We start from the raw sequence: 22,051 nt of genomic DNA, 5'->3' as shown, positions 1-22,051 counted from the left end.
TCCTGTTCTAACTCTGAAATCCTGAATTAGTGACAACAAATGTAACACCCAAATATCATGAGAAACTCCGTCGGCGCTGTGCCACGCCGTCGGCCGCCGCCGTTGCTGTCACCCTCTTGCCGCTGGACGCCGCCGTCGCCTGTTGCCCCCGGTCACTGGCCACCGCCGCACGCTGCCAGCTGCTTCTAGGCCTGCCATTTGCTGTTGCTACAGTGAAGAAAAGGAGGCAAGGACAGAGAAAGAAGAAAGAGGAAGCAAGAAGAAGAGAGAAGAGAGAAAGAGGAAAACAAAGAAAAGAAAAAGGGAAATTTCGAGAATTCGTTAAAGACGACAGCGGCCCATCTTCCTCTTCCAGCGAAGGTGATGTTGGGCAGCAGGAACACATCGCCTCGACGCCACATAGCTCATAGAATGGACACCTCTTGTCGAGCTCAAGTGAACCACCAGCAAGGATGGAGTATATGCCTGGATCGTCGGCAAGATCGAGGCTTACCAGCCTCTTTGCTCCGTTAAGGATTGCAGCACTTTGAGAATGATAGAAGATGCAGCGGAGAGGGTTTATTTCACCTGGTGTCACAAAAATTCAAAATGGGTGAAAAGTTGATTTTTTGATACATAGCTCGGATGAACATTGGAGACCGCAGTTGCGTTGAGCTCGTCAAAACAAATCTGTTTGACTATTCAAACGCTCCGTTTGAATACAGGTGAATCCGTGATGAGTCAAAAAAATTTATACCATTAAATTAGTAAGAAAAAAATCAAACCGATCGGCCGACCGACCGACCGAGTCGGTTGCCACCGCCATAAAGCCTCGGCTCAGTACTGAGTTTGACCTAAAACCCTAACCCTAGCCAATGAAACCCTAGCGTCGCTGCCACCACCCTTGCCCTCATCGCCGGCCATCACCATCGCTGATTGCCACCGGTTCTCACCATCGCCGGTTTCACCGAGTTGTGTCGTTACCCACCACCATTGGAGCCGCATCTCGTCCTTGCATTGGCCATTGCCCTTCACCACTGTGCCAGTCACCTGCCTCGTGCCTTGTGTCGCCTAGCTGAGCCTCCAATCTGCGTCAACGCCATCGCCACTGACCGGCCGCCGCTGGCCGCAATGTTTCGTGCCGTCAGCCGCCGCTGTTGCTGTCACCCCCTTGCTGCTAGACGCCACCGTCGCCTGTTGCCCCCTACCACAGCCGCCGCTGCCGCCAGCTGCGGCTAGGCCTACCACTTGCTGTTGCTACAGTGAAGAAAAGGAGGCAAGGACAGAGAAAGAAGAAAGAGGAAGCAAGAAGAAGAGAGAAGAGAGAAAGAGGAAAACAAAGAAAAGAAAAAGGGAAATTTCGAGAATTCGTTAAAGACGACAGCGGCCCATCTTCCTCTTCTAGCGAAGGTGATGTTGGGCAGCAGGAACACATCGCCTCGATGCCACATAGCTCATAGAATGGACACCTCTTGTCGAGCTCAAGTGAACCACCAGCAAAGATGGAGTATATGCCTAGATCGTTGGCAAGATCGAGGCTTACCAGCCTCTTTGCTTCGTTAAGGATTGCAGCACTTTGAGAATGATAGCAGATGCAGCGGAGAGGGTTGATTTCACCTGGTGTCACAACACTCGTCGCGGTAACTTGGGGTTAGGATTGGTTATCATTGCTTTTCGCAAAGGCTACATATCCAGCCCTCGGGTTTCCGGGCATAACTGACAAGGTACACGTTCTTGATCAATTCTCGAACGAAGCAAATCCTGAAGTGCATATTAGATCACTACTACAGAAAATCCTTTCACTGCCAGCTCTAAAACCCCCTTCACTGTCAGTTTTGGAGTCGAAAGTGGGCAACAGGTAGTGATAGTCGAGGACTATCACTACCGGCTTGGTGGACCAGTAGTGAAGGGGGTTATCACTACCGACTGAATCCTTCGGCCGGCAGTGATTTGCTGGCATCACTGCCAGCTGTATCCTTCGATCGACAGTGATGTGCTGGAATAACTGTCGGCTGAAGGTTTCAGTCAGCAATGTTTTCCCTCTCCCACCTCTGTGGTCCTCCTCTCTGTCCTCTCTGTACTCCTTCTCTCTCCTCAACCTCTCTGTCTCTTTCTCAATATATGCATACAATGATACATATATTTATTGTAAATCAATAATAAAAATACCTTCATTAAGACATATTAATGAACACATATTACAAGTCAGTCATCGACAAACACACAAATATTACAAGTCAACCCCTGAAAAATCGGTTGAGTTGAGCCGGTGCAGTATTCCTCTACCTCTCCCGTGATGAGGACCGCGTCCCCGCACTGATGATTGATAGCGTGAGTACGTCCAGGGACGCCGGGGGGCCGATGGTGGTGGAGAGGAGGACCCGGCAACGCCTGATCGACCTCAGTGTCGCCTATGCTCCAGGCTCGCCGGCGTGTCAAAGACATTAAATTCTAACGCCTAAACGCCTCTAGGTTTTGAGCCTTCGGCCTCCTCCGTAGCACACTGACAGGCCACCCTCTCGTCCTTCTCCTCCTGGGCGCGTTTACGGGATACTGCTTCTTGCTCCTCCGCAGTTCACAGCTCACAGGCTAGCCTCTCATCCTCCTCCTCTTGGTTACGTTTACGAGATGCTGTTTCTTGCTCCTCCTTCGCATCATCATTGGAAGGCCATTGTGTCCAAGAGTCGTCCGATGATACTAACTTCGCATCATACATAGTAATTCATATCATTCATTAATAAATGGAAAAATCTACGATTTACAACTGAATAAGTGCTGGTTCTACGATATGCCATCCATTGTGAGGATGACAAGTGGGACCTGGTCCCACATGTCATTGACACACCGGTAGCGTATTGTAGAACAGGTAATGTCATTCATTAATATTGTGTCAATTGCGAAAATAGAATACGTTGTCAAGCCCCTTAGTAGCCTTCCTCCTTGTCGCATACTCTCTACTAGAAGGTAAAGTGTCATCTGAAGGTATTGCACGCATGGACGGCATGATCGGTTCATTAAACTCGTTGTTTGGGTTGATAACATGTTCCAATAAGAACTCGGCCATCTGTTCTTGAAGGGCATGTATTTCAGCAGGTTGTAACATACTTGTGCATAGTTTGGAGCGCTGCGTTTGAAGAATCAAAAGAATTAGTCCTTGAACATGTGTAGAAATTGAAAAGAAGGCATCGATATGTTATTTCATACCTCAAGGTCATTGAACCTAACAGCGTCTCCGTCAGGGCTAAATGCGTGCATGAAAGTAAGAACATAAAAAGGGCAGAGATTGTTGCCGGGTGGCTGCCTCATACACTTCAAGAGGAAAGGATTCGTCAGTGGAATGAATTGACCCTTTTTATTCAGTAGGAAATGCAAGATATGAATATTTATTGTATATCGAAAAGTCAGCTTTTACAGCGTACTCCTTCCTGAATGGAAAGTGGATAACATTCTTCTTGCAGTATCTTGTGTACGCCCTGTACGTGAATATGAATACCAATTACACATAGATGCAATCGTCGAGAAGATTAAATGATTGAGTTAACCTGTTTAGCATGTCGATGAGGTATTGGTAAGTCGTCCGATCTCTCTTTTGTGAGTCCAACACAACAATCTTGCTCAAGTCTGGGTGGATGACAAAGATGACCCAATGAAAACCGCAGAATATGTCACCATAGCCAATTAGTACTAGAATCGAGTTGCCCATAAAATAAGGACGCCCTTGTGCGCAAACACGTACTCATAGCTGCAGGGTAAGAGTATGAATTTCTTGTATTGGTGGTGAAGTAGACACTTCAATAAGTAGGCCTCGGTGAAGTCTGGATTCTTCGTTACAAGTTTCTGGTTCACAAGGCCAGGATAGATGAATCCTACTTTCTTATCTAAGTCTTGTTCGTATACTTGGATCTTCATTCTACAAAATAGAGAAGTTAGCTATGCAATTTCAAGGTGTAAGATCATATAACGTGAATTATATGCATAAGTCACTTATAGAGTCCACGCTCTGACTATAGCCACATCGAGGGCATCTTCCTTGTATAGTTCATATAAGTGCAAGAATTCCAACCAGAAGAAGTGGTCCCTGTTGAGGAAATATTCATCTTTGTATCTCACGGTGAATGCCTGAAAACCCTGCCTGGACTGCTCCAAATACCATTGATGTAATCGACGTATTTGAGTTGTAAGGTTTCTTTCTATATCTAGTTTGACCAAAAGTTTGCCTAACTCAAACGGCCATATAACATCCGACTTTGATATATCCACTCCCACAGTAAGTTGTGCTCTTCTGTTGTTAATCTAGAAGAAGCCAGGAAGTACGCAATGCTTGAAGCATCCTTAATGATTGGGCCTGGTTTGCTCTTGGCCTGGATCTTGCTGATGCGTTTATAGTCAGTTAGCGGCTTACTTGAAGCCTACCCCGTCTGTTTAGCTTTGGCCATTTTCATAAAAAAAATTCAAGGCATCTTCAGGCACAACAGGCTTCGGTGGAGGTGGTGGAGGATGGAAATGGTACGTGACACTGGCGTCCACAACCTTTTTTGTTTCCTCAGCAGTGAGTGAATAGACATCCTTGGGTTCCGCCAACTTCTTAGATGTCATCTTAGATGATGTCGTCTGCTTAGATGTTGTAGAACCTGATCTTGTTTTCCGAGCTGATGGCTGTCTTCTTGATGGTGCTGGCTTCTTGAGTGATGGACTTCTTTGAGGCGATGGCTGAGGAGGTGGACTTCTTTTGGGAGATGGCTGAGGAGAGGGAGATCTTTGTGGTGACGGCGGCTTGGGGTGTAGTGGAGAGTATCGGGAGCTGTCCCTGGTGGAAACACTATGTAAACCTTCTCCCACGCGATGAATGTGTGCTCGTTCTCTCCTATAGTGTTCGCCTCCTCCTCTGTGGGGTAGTCCACCTCAACATGGTGGTACTAGTCAACTGTCTCATCTACTTCGATCGGGGCGTAGCCCTCCAGTATCGGACGTCCGTGCAAATGTTCATGGGAGCCGCGGGGATAAGCCACGCTGGAAGCCACCTTGATGGTAATGTTCTAGCACCAATGTGTAGTTCACACGGTGTCCGTGCTGTAATGAGATCCACGAAATAAGTGATGGGGTCTGTTCCCGAAACTCCCGTGGACGCACAGCTACTCTGACGACCACCGGGGCTGGAGCGTGCAAACTTAGGAGACGTTGCCGGTCGTTCCTGTTTGCTTACAATGGTGCCTCGTTCACGCATGAGGGCTTATGCTACTGCTTATGCTATTTTTTCTTCTCTATGTTCTCTCTCCTTTTTTAGCGCTTGTTCAAGCATTTCCATCATCCTAACTTGTTCTGCCTCTCGTTCTGCATCTCGCTCTACTTGGGATCTCTTTCGGCTCTTGTAACTATCGACTTCGCTTGGGAATCCATATTTCCAGCCCATCACCCCAACGCTTCATGTGCGACCACCGTGCTCCTTGTTTTCCAGGGCCAAAGTGAGCTCATCCCTATCCCTGTTTGGCTTGAAAGAGCCTTGTGCAGACTGCTTGTGGGCTTCCGCAAGCTTTTCTTGCAAGCGTTTGTGCCACTTCCTGATCTTTAAAGGTCGTAAAGCATAAGCTTCCATCAGATGAGTAAGAAGCACCCCTCCCAAGAAAGAAGCGCGTTGATCGATCGCTCCAGCCCTCCGTCTCTGACGTGACACATCTCTCTTATAGTTGATCTAGCTGTTATTGCCACTGCCTTTCTTTCCTCACGTACCCACGACTGCCGACTTTGTGGCGGTAGAGGTTCTTTTTTGAGTTCGCTTTGTTCACCTCACTCAACCTTTGTGCTTCTTCCGATGACTTGTACTTTGCAAAGGCTTACCAATGATTTTCCAGTTACTGCCACTTGTGGAAATCTGGTGTTGTACCTTTCTACACATATGTTCTGTTCAGTGTGCCCTTCCAGTTCTTAAATGAAAGGCTCATGATCATTATCATCTTACGATTAACTACTTCCATATATGTCCCTTCAGGGAAGTCAAACTTCTCTAAAATCTTGGGCCACAAGATTTCATTCTTGATCGAATCTGGAACCACGTGCAGATCACCTCGTTCGCCAGTCCACAATCGGTAGCTGATGGGCACGTGATCCTTAACAGCAATCCCACAGGCTGACTTGTATGGCTCCAGAACTCTCTCAGGTGCAGTTGGCTCCCCTGCTGGAGAGACCTCCATGATCACAAATCGTCTGGTAGGCATTTTTGAGGGACCTTGGACACGATGCCGCGCCTGGGATTGCTTATTGTCGTGACCCTCCGGAGCATTAAGCATCTGCGCATATGCGAAAAAACTATTGGGAATCTATACGATAATATGTAGAAGAGATGCATTCATCTAATTATGAATTACCTCATCGACTCTACAGGCGTATATTTGTTCCAGGTTGAGGTAGTGGCTCGGGCTACCTTCTTCAATGTTTGATGGCGGCACTACATCTCCATCTGGCACCTGGCCAGATCGGTGGTTGGTGGTGCCATTCCTTCCTGGAAGTTTTGCGTACGATGACGACGAGCAGTTCAGTAGTATATATATAGAGAGTTGAGAAAGTCGAGAGGTAGAGATAAAGACGACGAGGGAGGGAGAGAGGCTGTCGAAAGAGTGAGATAACCATGAAGGAGTCGATAGATAGAATGCATACACATACAATATTGTAATTGAGTATGTTAGAACCACATTTAACAAAAAAAAGTCACATCTAACGTATCAAAATAGGCATAAGGGTACTGACAATTGACACATTGATCTTACAAGTCAGCATTATCTAATATAGCAAAATAATGATGATTACAACCAGAACTAGCATTGACTTAGTCTAAAAGAAAACTGTTTAGGTCAACCTCAGATAGGGCGTCCAGCTCGTCTTGAGAGAAGCTGCTCTCTGAACTAGTATGATTGGCACATAAATGCTGACTTGAGAAGAATGCTTCCTCTCCGAACCCACGAAATCAGTACTAAAGTCCTAGAAGTAATAAAGAAATACGACCTCGAGCCATATCATCATTGCCACTGTTTTATTGTATTTCAAAAGAAATATTTGCTTCTCCGTAGAGAGCATTTACCTGAAAACGGTGTATAACAACTCAATATTTATGTAAAATCTTGGAATCCTAGCAGCATTTGCATCAGATTATGGAGATAATTATCTCCTTTCATCATTTGCTCATCTAACAATATCAATTCATTGCCATCTAACAGTAGGATCATAATCGCCCTTAAACATGGCCCAATGTTCTCAGTTAACAATATCGATTTACATTGCCATATGATTGATTCTATTGAACACATGAACTCCCTTTACAACTAAATAAACTAATCTCTTTGTCCAGCTGGCAATATCCAAACATCAACAACATATCATTTCATAGCACATCAACAAACTTGAAAATAAGAAAGATGATTCAATTACCCCAACAATCACCACTGGAACCCCCTCTCCTCTCCTCCTGTAATCCAACATTCCAAGCTAATTTGGTCCTCATGATCGACTAGTTACCATAACAATCCTCTAATCCAACATTTCTCTAATCCAACCTGCAATCCAACATTCCTCTAATCCAATATTCCTCTAATCATTACCTTCAAGACGGCAAGGTCTGGGCGGCGGGGTGCCGGGAAGGAGGACGGCGACTGTTGCGGGGAGGAGGACGACGGCGTCGAGGAGGACACGAACAACGGGCACGGGCTCGTGGACCTCCGGCGCCGTGGGCTCCTCGGCGTTGGGAGGCGTTTCGGCGGACGGCACAGGGAAGGGGAAAAAATTTCTAAGTGTCGAAGGGTGCAATGCGTCGAGTTATTTTATAGGGGAGGACTTCCATTGCCGACTCAATATAACCACCGGCAGTGAAATGGTACCTTCACTGCCAGCTCACTAGGACAATCGACATTGAAACTACTTTCACTACCAGTTCAATAAGTGCATCGGCAATGAATGTAGTCTCACTGCCGGCCCAATATGTCCACCGGCAGTGAAACCCCTTTCACTGCTGGTACCGTGGGGTGCAAAAAATTTGTTTTAGCTTTGTGCACATGCGCAGAGACTCGAACCCAAGTCCTACACCAAGTAAGACTGAACAAATCGCTGCGCTACTTAGATGATTTCGATAGAGTTTGTACTATGTATAGGTATTAACATTATGTTGACCTAAAAACGTAACACATATTTATTTAAATTTGAACTTGCTATATAGCAAAATTACGTTTTGTATATACCTAAATTTCCTGGTTAAATTTTCTAATTCAATTAAAAATTAAAATAAATATGTTCATACCTATGTTTCTATATTGGGCTTGCTAATTAATTAAAAAATATACTTGGAGCGTCACTGCCAGCTCAATAAGACTACCAGCAGTGAACCTACTTTCACTGTCGGCCCAATAAGTCCACCAGCAGTGAAAGTAGTTTCACTGCCAGACCAATATGTTCACCGACAGTGAAACCCCTTTCACTGCTGGTGCCACGGGGTGCAAAAAAATTGTTTCAACTTCGCGCAGGCTAGCAGAGACTCGAACCAACGTCCTATACCAAGTAGATCAAACAAACTGCTGCGCTACTCAAGTGATTTTGATTGAGTTTGTACTATCTATATTTATTAACATTAAGTTGACCTAGCAGACCTAATACATATTTATTTAAATTTGAAGTTGCTATATACCAAAATTAATTTTTGTATATACCTAAAATAAAAAATCAATATGGTCAATAATAAATATATCTTCCACCATACACTACAAATTAAAGCTTCCATAACAAAAGTGAGGCATAATTGCATCTAAAACAAATTCATATATAGTAATTAATACAATTTAGCTACTTTGTCTTAACGATTCGCCTTTCATTATGATCATGATGTATATAGGGAGGTTCGTCGGTGTCTTCCATGGGACCTAGGTTGACGTCCTCTCCGAAAGGAGGTGGCGCGTCGAATTGATTGTAGTCTTCCTCGTCAACAACATTCTCCACTCCGACAATCCTTCTTTTTCCTTGAAGAACCACGTGACGCTCCTCCTTGTTACCCGAGTCTGGGTCCTTAACATAGAATATCTGCATAACATCATTCGCAAGTACAAATGATTCTTCTCAATATCCAATGAGTTTTTGGTCCAGTGTAGTCATACCGTACTTGTCGATCTTCACACCCCTGGGAGTCTGACTCATTGGCATCGGAAAAGAGGAACCTTGAGCACTCCATAGTCGAGCTCCTAGATCTTCTCTATGAATCCGTAATAGGTCTCCCTATTTTCATTATAGTCGTAGGCATCTATACAGACGCTGCTATTTTGGTTGGAGCTCTTATTATCTTGAGCTCTCGTATAAAATGTATAGTCATTCATGTCATATTCTTGGAATGTGAGGATTGTAGTAGACGGTCCGTGAGCCAACACATTCAACTGAGCACACTCTATCTACTTATCCATCACCTGTTTGCGTAACCAAGCGGCAAAATGATCTATGTCCTCTCACGCAATCCAAACATCGGACTCCCCTGGGTTTCTGGTGCGTAGGATCTTCTGGTGTTCTTCGACATACAGATGATTATTGCAGAACTGCAAAATGTGCTTGCGTGAATGAAATGGGGTCATTAGTGCAGAATGCGTTTGCACCTATCGTTCCTTTCCCCTGTAGCCTCCCCTCATGGTGAGATACATGCACACCAATCAGTCAACGCAGAAATCAATGACCTCCTCGGTTCCCCAGCCCTCGACCATGCAGCCTTTCGGCCGATTTTGGTTACGAACATATTTCTTAAGAACTCCCATGAAACTCTCGAAAGGGTACATTTGATGCAGAAACACGGAGCCAAGAATCTATATTTCTTTCATAATGTGAACAATGAGATGCACCATGATATCAAAAAACGATGGAGGGAATAATGCCTCAAGCTGGAATAGAGTCTCAACCATGCCTACCTGCAGCTTATCTAGCTTGGTCAGATCGATGGCCTTCTGTGATATCGCGTTGAAGAATAAACACAGTTTTTTGATTGGGTTTCGGACCTTCGGCGATAGAATACCTCTAATTGCAATTGGAAGCATCTATATCATCATCACATGACAATCATGAGACTTCATGCTAGTTAATTTCAAGTCTTTCATGTTTACTAGTCTCTTTATGTTGGCGGATTAATCGGATGGAACTTTGATTCCATACAAGCTCAGATTGCAATTTTCTCCACCTTGCTCAGATTGTAGCTCGCGGGGCCAAGATATTTGTTGCCTTCTTTCATCTCTTCGGGATGTAGATCATGTCTGAGTTTCAAACATTTCAGGTCCTTCAGTGCTTGGAGTGTATCCTTTGTTTTGCCAGGTATGTCTAGTAACGTACCAATCAAGCTATCACACACGTTCTTCTCAATGTGCTTGACATCGATTGCGTGTCGAACCACCAAATCCGGCCAATATGCTAAGACATAAAAGAAAGATTTCTTTTTGAACATAGGACCTCTAAGATTAGATTTCGGAACCGGTGTACTCTCGCGTCCCTTTCCAAGGATAACCCTAAGTTCCTTTACCATCTCATACACCTGTCTCCTAGTGTGATGCTTAGGAGGTGATCGAGTCGCAACATTCCCATCAAAATCTCTCCTTTTTCTACGGTATGGGTGATCCTTGTGAAGAAATTTACGATGACCTAGGTACACTATTTTTTGGCTATTCTTTAGCCACAAGCTCTCTATTTCATCTAAGCAATGCACGCATGCACAGTAGCCTTTGACAGTCTGGCCCGATAGGTTGCCAAGGGCTGGTCAATCTTGGATTGTTACGAACAGCATTGCACGTAGGTTGAAGTTCTCTCGTTTGTACGTATCCCATACCTGCACACCATCGTTCCACAGTATTACAAGATCTTCCATTAATGGTTTCAGATAGACATCGATATCGTTGCCAGGTTACCTCGGCCCTGGTATCAGCACCGGCATCATAATGTACTTCTAATTCATACACAACCAAGTAGGAAGGTTGTAGATACATAGAGTCACACGCCAAGTGTTATGACTACTGCTCATGTTGTCGAATGGATTCATCCCATCCGTACTCAACCCAAATCTTATATTCCTCACATCTTCTGCAAAGGGCTTCTTGTATTTCCTATCGATGTTTCTCAACTGCGTAGAATCAACAATGTGTCTCAGCATTCCATCATCCTTGTGCTCATCAGCGTGCCATCGCATCAGTTCGGCATGCCTTTTGTTCACGAATAAATGCTCCAAACGGGGGACTATAGGAAAATACCACATCACCTTCACGGGACGCTTTCTTCTTTCCTTCACCATTGATATCATCACCATCACGCTTGTAGCGTGCTGCACCACAAACAAGACATGCTTGCATGTCTGCATGCTCTCCGCGATACAACATGCAATCATTTGGACATGCATGTATTTTCCGTACTTCCAACCCCAATGGGCACACGACCTGCTTGGCCTCGTACGTGTTTTCTGGTAGCACATTTCTCTTTGGAAGCAATTTCTTTAAGAACAGTAACAACTCTATGAAGCTTGTATCAGACCACCCGTTGCTTGCCTTCAATTGCAGCATTGAAAGCACGGTACGCAACTTTGTGTACTCTTTTTCATAGCCCGAGAACAACGGTGTTTTAAAGTTCTCTAACATACGCTGGAACTTTTGAAACTCTCTTTCATTGGTGAAGTTCCCCTCCCAATCACACAACATCTGCTCCAGATCATCGACATCGGCGTCGGCCAACATCTCCTCAAGATCATCATCGGCCAACATTTCTCCAGCAGGCTGCATATCGATGTATTCATCGACCGGCATATCGGTGCACATGTCTTCGTCTTCTCTTTCAATGTATTGCCCTTCCTATATGATCTCAGCTTCACCGTGCTCGGTCCAATGGGTATAGTCAGGCATAAAGCCCCTTGGCATCAAGTGGGAATGTATCTGCTGGGTAGTGGAGAACTGCTTCTTGTTCTCGCAATCGACGCATGGAGAACACATGTATTTAGACTGTGTATTTGACTTGTGCGTTGTGGCTTGTACCTGGAAACAATCCATGCCTTTCTTGTACTCTGTGCTCACACGGCTCGCATCGTACATCCATCTTCTATCCATCTACAATTATATCCTTATTGTAAATCCAAATTCATAACATCTAGAATATTTTGCGATCACCAACAAATACATTACCTCGTCATCTCCTACCGGTAATTGGCCCGGGTTGGAGGAGCCGCCTTTTGCATGCTTTCGCGTCCATTTCTGATGAGTATTTGTTGGTGCCATTCCTAGAAATTTTCTTTGTTATTCAACACCTTATCTATGACTCATTAAGGAAACATGAAAAATAAATGTGCTCATACATAAATATAATTGTATCTTGCTACATACCTAAATATCATGGCAAAATTTTCTAATTCATTAAAATTCAAAATAAATACGCTCATAACTAAAGTTTCCATATTGGGAACATGCTAATTAATTAAAATAGAAAAAATATAATTGGAGCTTTCGACATACCTAAATATCATGGCTAATTTTTCTAATTCACTAAAAATCAACCATAAATATGCTGATACCTAAAGTTTCTATATTGGAGCTTGCTATAATTAAAATGTAAAAAATATAATTGGAGTTTGCTATATACCTTAATATCATGGCTAAATTTTCTAATTCATTAAAACCAATAATAAATATGCTCATACATATAGCTAATGTAAATCAATAATAAAGACACTTTCCACCATAATTGAAGCTTCCATACCATAAATGAGGTATAACTGCATCTACATTGTCTCAAAATATCATGGCCATAGGTTCATCTCCATCATTTCAAAATCTAGAGCAATTAGCAAATAAAATTCAAATAGAAATAGATTGGATATGAAGTTACACACCTTGGAACACCTAGGGCATGAGGATTCCTCAAAATTTTGAAGCCACCAAGATCCTGGTGAGCAAAAATGGCTGCCACCGAGCAAGAACAGAGCTCCTCTCTGTTGTGCTTGAGCTTGCGGAAGGAGAGGGAGACTTTTATATAGCTGGGACATCACTGCCGGCTCATTTAACCAGTCGACAGTGATGTTATGCTATCACTGCCGGTCGGTGGATTAAGCCGGCAGTGATGAGGGAGCAGGGCATCACTGCTGGCTCAATCCATCGACTAGCAGTGATGACCCTTATCACTGCCGGTTCATAAGCCACGATGGCTGATTCTTCCAGTGCAGCTTATGAACCGGTAGTGATGCTCCATCACTGCTGGCCCATTAGGAACCGGCAGTGATGGGCTGGCATATAAGACCAGTTCTGTAGTAGTGGATGGACTGGACCTGAGATTTGGAAGGACATTGTTGGTAAGGTGAACATATTTGTGGTTGTTTCAGGTTCAGGAGGTAGGGTATCTGGTGTTAGAAAGTATATGAAGATTCAAAACCCAGATGTCAAGATTATCTGTATTGAGCATGCTGGGAGTTCTGTCATTTAAGGTGGCGAACCAGGCAAATATAAAATCTGGGGAATAGGGCCAGTATATCTACCTGAAGCCCTGGACATTTTAGTTATCGATGAGGTTTTCATAGTGATCTCTAGCGAGTCTTGGTGCCAACGGTGTGAAGCATTATTCTCGTCACGATTAAGGTAAGTGCATGACGAATCTATTGATATGTTCTGCATGGTTGAGCTTCCTATTTGTTCTGGTATCGATTCCTTCATTATTCATGTGTTCCTATGATTTCATAATTCATGTTATTCAAGATGATATTATTCATGTTCCTGATTCTTGTCTTTGTGATGACCCTTTCAAATCGTTCACGTTCCATGGAGTGTTCCAATCCAGGGATGTCTGATTAATTCTTTTAGTGTGATTGCATGATTTGCTCATTGGATTTTTTTTATTTATCCTTGCCAATTGTGTTGGTTCAATATTTGTATTTCCTTGTGTTCAAGTGATTCAAATTCATGATTGTATTCATGTCAAGATTCCAATTTCAGGTTTTAAGTTGTTCCTTTAGATATCATTCATGTCCTGGTGATACCGGTTGTACAAATTTGGTTCTTATGTTTAGGTTCCTATGAGTAAGTGCTGATCCCATTTACTTGGCTTTACCGATAAATACTAAGTATCTATTCATGTATGTCCGTTTCAGATGGAAACTACCGTTTCATTGATGGTTTCTAAGAAATTCAGGTTTGTCCGTTTCAGACAGAAACTATTGTTTCATTGTTGTTTTCAAGAAAAATGAAAACTTTGCTATTTCTCATTCTTCAATGACTTCGGTGATGTGTATGTTCTTTTAGGATCCATATTGTACTTGCTGAGTGTTTGTACTCACTCTTATGTTTTATTTGGTTTTAGGGTACCCAGTGATCGTGACATGCATAAAAGGGAATAGCATCATGTTTCAGCACACTTGTATCAATACTTAGTTTTGTCCATAATGCATTAGAACAGTGGTTGCTAGTTTGGCCAGTTTAATCACTTGGGATTGAGTTGATCGATGTATAGGGTCTATGAGTTGTATCAGGTCCTAGGCTTGGGCTATGATGTTTATTGTTGTTTATATATTTTATGCCTATGGAACTGTGTGATTTTGTTGTCTAGGAAAGCGACAGTTACAAGGGCAACTTTGCTGAATTTTCAAAAAGTTCCATATGTGGTAGGATTTAGGTGTTAGATGGTGACATCCAGGTATGTGGATACCTAGGACGTTACAACAAAGCAATGTTTTGTAATTGTAGAATGGCATTTCACTACTACAGAACTGGGCTTATATGTCAGCCTATCACTGCAGGTTCCTCATGGACCGACAGTGATGGGGCATTACTACCGGTTCATAAGTCGTGTGGGAAGAATCGGCCATCGTGACTTATGAACCGGCAGTGATAAGGGTCATCACTGCCGGCTGATGGATTGAGCCGGCAGTGATACCCAACACCCTCATCATTGCCGGGTTAATCTAGTGACCGGTAGTGATATATCTACATCACTGCAGGCGGATTATATGAGCCGGCAGTGATGTCCACCTCTTCCCCCACCTTCTTCTACCTCGAGCTAACAGAGCCATTTCAGAACTCTCTCCCTTCACAAAATCTCCTATGGTAACAACCACTTCACCCCTTCTTCTGCATTGATTCCCCCACCACTCAAGCTCAATTTTGGTCAAGAAGGAGGTCTAGATGAGCTCTCTCTAGCTATCCAAACAAAATCCCTTCTTTCCTCTCCATTTGCTCATTTGCCTTTTCTTCATTTTTTAGGGCAAGTGAAGTCTGAATTTTTCCCTACTAGCAAGCAAGCTTCTAGCGGGAGCCTATCCCTCTTGAGCTCAAGTAAGTTGAAATCCCCAAGGTTAATCCTATATTTATCATTTTAATTGAAAATATTACTTGAAAAACCAAAGTTGATCTTATCCCTATAGAGACCTAGGCAAATCTTCAAAGTTGATCTTAATGAACCATAGGAATAAATTTAGAAGTCTACAATATAGAAACTTTAGGTATGAGCATATTTATTTTTGATTTTTAATGAATTAGAAAAATTAGCCATGATATTTAGGTATGTAGCAAGATCTAGTTGTATTTTTTATATTTTATTTAATTAGCAACATCCAATATAGAAACTTTAGGTATGAGCGTATTTATTTTTCATTTTTAAGGGGTTGAATAATAAAGAAAATTTTTAGGGATGGCACCAACAAATACTCATTGGCAGCGGACGCGAAAGCATACAAAAGGCGGCTCCTCCAACCCGGGCCAATTGCCGGTAGGAGATGGCGAGGTAATTTATTTGTTATTGATCGCAAAATCTTGTAGATATTTTGAATTTGGATTTACAGTAATCATACAATTGTAGATTGACAGAAGATGGATGTACGATGTGAGCCGTGTGAGCGCAGAGTACAAGAACAACATGGAGAGTTTCCTGGTAATAGCCGCCACGCACAAGTCAAATACATAGTCTCAATACATGTTTTGTCCATGCATCGATTGCGAGAACAAGAAGCAGTTCTCCACCTCCCAGCAGATACATTCCCACTTGATGCCAAGGGGCTTTATGCCTGGCTATACCCGTTGGACCGAGCACGGTGAGCTGAGATCATAAATGAAGAGCAATACATTGGAAGAGAAGACTAAGACATGTGCACCGATATGCCGGTCGACGAATACATCAGCATGCCGCCTGCCGGAGATACGTTGGTCGATGATGATCTAGAGGAGATGTTGGCCGATACCGACGTCGATGATCTAGAGCAGATGTTGCGCGATGGGGAGGGGAACTTCACCAATGAAAGAGAGTTTCAAAAGTTCCAGCATATGGTAGAGGACTTTAATACACAGTTGTTCCCGGGCTACGAGAAGGAGCACACAAAGTTGCATACCGTGCTTTCACTACTCCAATTGAAGGCATTCAACGGGTGGTCTGATACAAGCTTCACAGAGTTGTTATTGCTCTGGAAGAAATTACTTCCAAAGAAAAATAGGTAGCCAGAAAATACGTACCAGGCTAAGCAGGTTGTGTGCCCATTGGGGTTGAAAGTACAGAAAATACATGCATGTCCAAACGATTGCATGTTGAATCGCGGAGAGCATGCAGACTTACAAGCGTGTCTCATCTGTGGTGCAGCACGGTACAAGCGTGACGGTGATGATATCGATGGTGAAGGAAAGAAGAAAATGCGTCCCGTGAAGGTGATTTGGTATTTTCCTATAGTCCCCCGTTTGGAGCATTTATTTGCGAACAAAAGGCATGCCGAACTGATGCGATGGCACGCCAATGAGCACAAGGATGATGGAATGCTGAGACACCCCGCTGATTCTACACAGTGGAGAAACATCGATAGGAAATACAAGAAGCCCTTTGTAGAAGATGTGAGGAATATAAGATTTGGGTTGAGTGCGGATGGGATGAATCCATTTGGCAACATGAGTAGTAGTCATAGCACTTGGCCTGTGACTCTATGTATCTACAACCTTCCTCCTTGGTTTTGTATGAAGCGGAAGTAAATTATGATGCCGGTGCTGATACCAGGGCTGAGGCAACTTGATAACAATATCGTTGTCTACCTGAAACCATTAATGGAAGATCTTGTAATACTATGGAACGATGGTGTGCAGGTATGGGATGCATACAAACGAGAGAACTTCACCATACGTGCAATGTTGTTCGTAACAATCCAAGATTGGCTAGCCCTTGGCAACCTATCGGGCCAGACTGTCAAAGGGTATTGTGCATGCGTGCATTGCTAGGATCAAATAGAGAGCTTGTGGCTAAAGAACAGCCGAAAAATGGTGTACCTAGGTCATCGTAAATTTCTTCGCCTAGATCACCCATACCGCAGCAACAGGAGAGCTTTTGATGGGAAAGTTGAGACTCGATAACCTCCTAAGCATCGCACTAGGAGACAGGTATATGAGATGGAAAGGAACTTACGGTTATCCTTGGAAAGGGATGTGGGAGTACATCGGTTCCGAAATCTAATCTTAGAGGTCCTATGTTCAAAAAGAAATCTTTCTTTTATGTCTTAGCATATTGGCTAGATTTGGTGGTTCAACATGCAATCGATGTCAAGCACATTGAGAAGAACGTGTTTGATAGCTTGATTGGTACGTTACTAGACATACCTGGCAAAACAAAGGGTACACTCCAAGCACGGAAGGACCTGAAATGTTTGAAACTCAGACATGATCTACATCCCGAAGAGATGGAAGAAGGCAACAAATATCTTGGCCCCGCGAGCTACAATCTGAGCAAGGCGGAGAAAATTGCAATCTGAGCTTGTATGGAATCAAAGTTCCATCCGGTTAATCCGCCAACATAAAGAAACTAGTAAACATGAAAGACTTGAAATTAACTAGCATGAAGTCTCATGATTGTCATGTGATGATGACACAGATGCTTCCAATTGCAATTAGAGGTATTCTGCCGCTGAAGGTCCGAAACCCAATCATAAAGCTGTGTTCATTCTTTAACACGATATCACAGAAGGCCATCGATCCAACCAAACTAGATAAGCTGCAGGAAGATGTGATCGAGACTCTATCCCAGCTTGAGGTGTTGTTCCCTCCATCATTTTTTGATATCATGGTGCATCTTATTGTTCACATTGTGAAAGAGATACGGATTCTTGGCCCCGTGTTTCTGCATTAGATGTACCCTTTCGAGAGGTTTATGGGAGCTCTGAAGAAATATGTTCATAACCAAAATCGGCCAGAAGGTTACATGGCCGAGGGATGGAGAACCGAGGAGGTCATTGATTTCTGCGTCGACTACATGAATCTCAAATCGATTGGTGTGCCTGTATCTCGCCATCAGGGGAGGCTACAAGGGAAGGGACAATAGGTGCAAACTCATTCCGCACTGACGACCCCGTTTCATTCACACAAGCACATTTCACAGTTCTGCAACAATCAGTTGTAGTGGACCCGTATGTCGAAGAATACTAGACCATGGTACACACCAGAAACCCAGGGAAGTTCGATGTTTGGATCGCACGAGAGCACCGGGTTCATTTTGGCGCCTGGTTACATAGACAGGTGATGCATAAGTAGATAGAGTATGCTCAATTGAATGTGTTGGCTCACGGACCGTCAACTACAATCCTCACATTCCAAGGATACGGCATAAATGGCTATACATTTTATACAAGAGCTCAGGATAATAAGAGCGCCAACCAAAATAGCGGTGTCCATATATATAACTACGACTTTGATGGCAATAAGGAGACCTACTACGGATTCATAGAGGAGATCTGAGAGCTCGACTATGGAGTGTTAAAGGTTTCTCACATGAGTATATTGCATCATCTCTATGTTAACTCCAATGTATAAGTATATCTAAGCAGCATCTTAGCAACTCATGAATATTATCCTAATATCATTATGCTAAATCACTTTGCTCTGCCAATTTCATCATTTAAACCAATTTTTCATCCCATGATCTCACAAAAAGAAATCGATTAGTGTATTTTTTACATTTCTATTGTTTTTCAGAGACTTGAATATTGTGCTGACCATGACAGTGAGCAAAAGCACTACTACTTTCATGATATTTATGGACATGTTTGGAACTCAAGAATTTCACAAGAATTATCTAGGAAATAGTTTAAATGCACCAAGAATTGGGAAAAATACCGACGTTCCAAACAGGGGATAAGACTATTTCACAGCATGTCTTGATATTTATCTCCTTTATGTACCCCAGGCATGTTATTTGTATCTAAAAAAACAAGGTCCCCAGCAGCGAGTTTTCTATGTCGGATTTTCTGACTGTGATATCTACACAATGCTTGTTGATACTTAGCCACTCGAATAGATGCTTGATCACGATGCTCCTCGAGGAAATTGATATCGTCCACTTGTAATGGCTCTTGCCCTTCTTCTGAGTAATTTTCCACTTGAGGCGATCCATATTTCAACTCAATCGGAAGCATTGCTTCAGCTCCATAGACTAAGAAGAAAGGTGTTTCACTAGTGGCCCTGTTGGTTGAGGTACGAATGGCCCATAGCACCAAGGGAAGTTCTTTCGCCCAACGTTTCAAGTAGGCTTTCAACCTATCAAAGACCCGAGTCTTAATACCCTGCAAGACTATGCCATTTGCGTGTTCCACCTAACCGTTACTCTGAGGGTGAGATACTGAAGTGAAACAAGTTTTAATGCCAAAATCTTCACAGAACGCAATAAATGCTCCGCTTTTGAACTGGCTACCATTATCCATAATTATTCGATGTGAAATTCTAAACCGAATAATTATGATCCTCATGAACTTCTTAGCCGCTTCTGTGGTTATCTTCCCCACGGATTCGGCCTTGATCCACTTAGTGAACATGTTGATAGCCACGGATAGGAACTTATAACCACCTTGTGCTCTTGGGAACGGTCCCAGGATATCCAAGCGCCAGACGGAGAAAGACCAAGAAATAGGAATTGTTTGCAGAGCTTGGGTTGGTCGAGTGGTTTGCTTTTCAAAAAATTGGCAGCTCTCATACTTTTTGACTAGCTCGGAAGCATCTTGGAGGGCAGTCGGCCAATAAAATTCTTGGCGGAAAACTTTTCCGACCAAGGTGCGGTAAGATGCATGATTACCACACATGCCTCTGTGGATATCGAACGACATCTTATTGCCCTCTTCTTGAGTGATGCGCTTCATCAATATTCTGTTACTCCCCTTTCGGTAGAGCTTGCCATCTACCAAAGCGTACAACTTGGACTTATAAGCAATTTTCTTTGTAGATGCATCATCATCAGGGATGTCTCGATATTCGAGATAGGCTTGGTACGGAGTCATCCAAGTCGGCTCACATTCGACTAGCGCAGCTACCGTGTCTGCAAACTCTGCATCGCTGCCCTGACTAGAGTGCTGGTCGAGTTGGGTAGCATCCGTTCGCCGAACTATCGAGATAGATGGTTTTAGGAGTTTCTCAACGAAGACTCCCACGGGCAACTGTGCTCAAGAAGAAGCGAGTCTAGCAAGTTCATCCGCACCAGAGTTATCACTCCTTCTGATGTGCGTTACCTCTAGCCCTTCCTCAAGCTTTCGCATCTCGTTCAGATAAGCCGCCATGTTGTTATCCGAGTATTGGTACTCCTTTTGCACTTGGTTTACGACTAGCTGTGAGTCCCTTTTCATACGAAGTCTCCTGATTCCAAGTGATGAAGCTATACGGAGCCCGTTTACCAGTCCTTCATATTTTGCAACATTGTTTGAAGCTTTAAAGTTTAATTGAACAATGTACCTGAGTTCGTTGCCCGTTGGAGATTTGAGTACAATGCCAGCCCCGAGCCCTGAAGCATAAGCGACCCATCGAAGAAGAGCATCCAGTGGTCCTTGACTGCACTTGGTTTTGTTTCTTCAATGCGTGTCCATTTGACGATGAATTCTGCTAGTACTCCCGACTTAACGCATGTTCACGGTGCATAGTGTACGTCGAACACATGGAGCTCAACCACCCATTGTGCAATTCATCCAGTAGCCTCCCTGTTGCGTATGACATCCTTCAGCTGGTACGTTGTCACTACAGTGACTTTGTGCACCTAGAAATAGTGTCGTAGCTTCCAGGAAGACATCAAGGCTGCATACAATAGCTTCTGCACTTACGGGTACCGTAGCTTAGCATTGTGTAGGACTTTGCTCACGTAGTAAACAGGTTTCTGGACCTTGGCTTTTTTCTCGGGGTATTCCCGCTCAACCACCAGGACTGTGCTTACAACTTGTGGGGTTGCTGCAATGTACAAAAATAGCTCCTCTTTTTTTACTAGGCGGTGTTAGAATTAACGGAGACGATAAATACCTTTTTAAATCCTAAAATGCGATCTCCGCTTCTTCTGTCCACTCGAACCAATCGTGTTTCTTCAGTAGCTTGAAGAAAGACATCCCTCACTTGCCCATCATTGAAATGAATTGACTAAGGGCTGCTATGCATCCTGTTAATTTTTGAACTTTCTTTAGTGTTTGAGGTGACCGCATTTGGTCGAGAGCCTCGATTTTACGCAGATTGGCCTCAATGCCTCGACTTGATACAAGGAAACCTAGAAGCTTACCAGACGGAACACCGAATGAGCACTTCTTAGGATTAAGCATCATACAATACTTCAAGAGGCTGTCAATTGCCTCCTTGAGGTTGTTAATCAATACATTTTCGGTTCTAGACTTGACTACAATACCGTCGACATAGGCTTCAACATTGCGCCCGATATGGGGCTGTAAGCAATTTTGAATACCCCGCTGGTAAGGAGCGCTAGCATTCTTTAAACCGAAAGGCATCTTTACATAGCAAAATACACCGAAAGGGGGTAACAAAAGAAGTTTTCTCCTCATCCTCTACCCCCATGCTAATTTGGTAATACCCCGAGTAGGCATCTAGAAAGCACAGCAAGGCACAACCCATCATAGAGTCAATGATTTGGTCAATGCGAGGAAGAGGAAAAGGATCCTTGGGGCAGGCTTCATTGCGATCGGTGAAGTTGACACGCATTCTCCACCTGCCATTGGGTTTCTTTATGAACCTCTCTAATGAAGCCTGCCTTTAGGAGTTTGTCGACCTCCTCTTAGATAGCTTGCTTCCTATCCTCTGCAAACCTTCACTGTTTCTGTGCCATGGGCTTGGCGTCG

At 43.6% G+C, this 22,051-nt stretch overlaps 1 pseudogene; it reads left to right on the top strand.

Moving 5' to 3' along the window:
- Positions 1-17: 17 nt before the first annotated feature.
- On the top strand, positions 18-19,413 carry LOC133886471 (cysteine synthase-like; annotated as a pseudogene).
- The last annotated feature ends 2,638 nt before the right edge of the window (positions 19,414-22,051 follow it).

The sequence above is a fragment of the Phragmites australis genome, chromosome 12 (genome assembly GCF_958298935.1).
Source record: "Phragmites australis chromosome 12, lpPhrAust1.1, whole genome shotgun sequence".
In the NCBI taxonomy this organism is placed as follows: Eukaryota; Viridiplantae; Streptophyta; class Magnoliopsida; order Poales; family Poaceae; genus Phragmites; species Phragmites australis.
Note: the sequence above shows the minus strand (reverse complement) of the source record. Positions and strands in the feature narration are given on the sequence as shown.